The 1,425-nt window shown below is 35.1% G+C and overlaps 1 non-coding gene across 1 annotated transcript; it reads left to right on the top strand.

Annotated features, from left to right (window-relative positions):
- Positions 1 to 942: 942 nt before the first annotated feature.
- On the top strand, positions 943 to 1,048 carry LOC133781109 (small nucleolar RNA R71). The gene has a single exon (XR_009869905.1). It is a non-coding gene; the product is annotated as a small nucleolar RNA R71 (small nucleolar RNA).
- The last annotated feature ends 377 nt before the right edge of the window (positions 1,049 to 1,425 follow it).

Genomic DNA, 1,425 nt, shown 5'->3' with positions numbered 1-1,425 from the left:
CCTTTTCGGTCCTAAAAGTCAACCCTTAAGAGAACCATTATTCAATCTCTTACGAGAAGGTATAGATTTCATATTTTGTATACTATGTCCCCAGCCATTTACATTAATGAGTTCCCAAAACAAAAGTTTCTAGTCTCATCATTCTGACTGACCCTAATGAGTGAATCAAAGAACTCATATAACATAAACAAGAGTTCATAGTAACTTTAGGATTAAGATCTATTTGTATATGATCATCAGTTGATATAGTTAATTAATACTTCGAAGCGGTATTTAACTAAGTATTAATAAACATATCTGGTCCAGTTCTATATATTCTCTAATATATAAAGTTCCTCCACTAAAGTGTCCTACTACACTAGTGATCCGGATCTAGATCACATGTATTCATAATACTAGTGGACCGTACTTGCAGTAATTAATCTAAAGATTCCATAACTTTATTTTACTGTGAACTATTCAAGTTCATTTATCTCAAACACAATCCTCCCGTACCAATACGTGTTTGAGATCACATATATGAACTTATGATTTTTTTTTTATATTTACTTAATATTATCACAGAATAATATAGTCCATAAAATATTTGTATAACAAATTCAATTTATTTATTTATTTCTTAAAACAATGTCTACTACATATGCTTTCAGGGCACAATTCCCAACATGGATCTCGTGTCTCTACCTTTGCAGCCATGTGGATTCCTCTACCTTCTTGAGTTTTGAAAGCCTCCAATTGTTGTCTCAATGATTCAATTTGGCTTTTGACGTTGTCTTCTTCCCTCAATTGGTAGATTCCGATTAGTCGTGGCTTGTCCATAGGACTCGAAAGCTTCATCGAGATCTTTTTGAAGGAATTCGCCATTGCACATCATTTTTACGAATTTTCTTTTTCCGGTTTTGAGACCGTCATAGAAATAGCTGATGAGATGCCAGATTTCATATCCATGATGTGGGCATCGATTTATCAAATCTTTAAACCTCTCCCAGACCTGATGGAAAGCTTCATGGTCTTTCTGGATGAAGGTAGAGTTTTGTCTCTTAACGCTGCTAGTCTTATGGGGCGGAAAATATTTGGTGAAGAATGCTTTTTTCATTTCGTCCCATGTTTCGATAAATCTAGGCCTTAAGGAATACAACCAGCTTTTTGCTTTGTCTTTGAGAGAGAAAGGAAAAAAATTTCAATCTCACAATGTTGGTGACATCAACTCGGTTGTTGAATGTAGCCACCACCTCTTTGAATTCCCATATATGCACGTACGAACTCTCATTTTCCAACCCATGGAAGGTTGGTAAGAGGTTAATCATGTCGGGTTTGCAATTAAAATTTGGCATATTGTTGGGATACATTATGCATGAAGGTGTTGATGTACGTGTAGGATGTAAATAATCCTGTAGCGTTCTTGGTTGGATTTCATCTTGATGA

Source organism: Humulus lupulus, chromosome 5 (assembly GCF_963169125.1).
Source record: "Humulus lupulus chromosome 5, drHumLupu1.1, whole genome shotgun sequence".
Taxonomy (NCBI): Eukaryota; Viridiplantae; Streptophyta; class Magnoliopsida; order Rosales; family Cannabaceae; genus Humulus; species Humulus lupulus.
The sequence above is the reverse complement of the archived record's forward strand: the minus strand, read 5'-3'. Positions and strand labels throughout refer to the sequence as shown.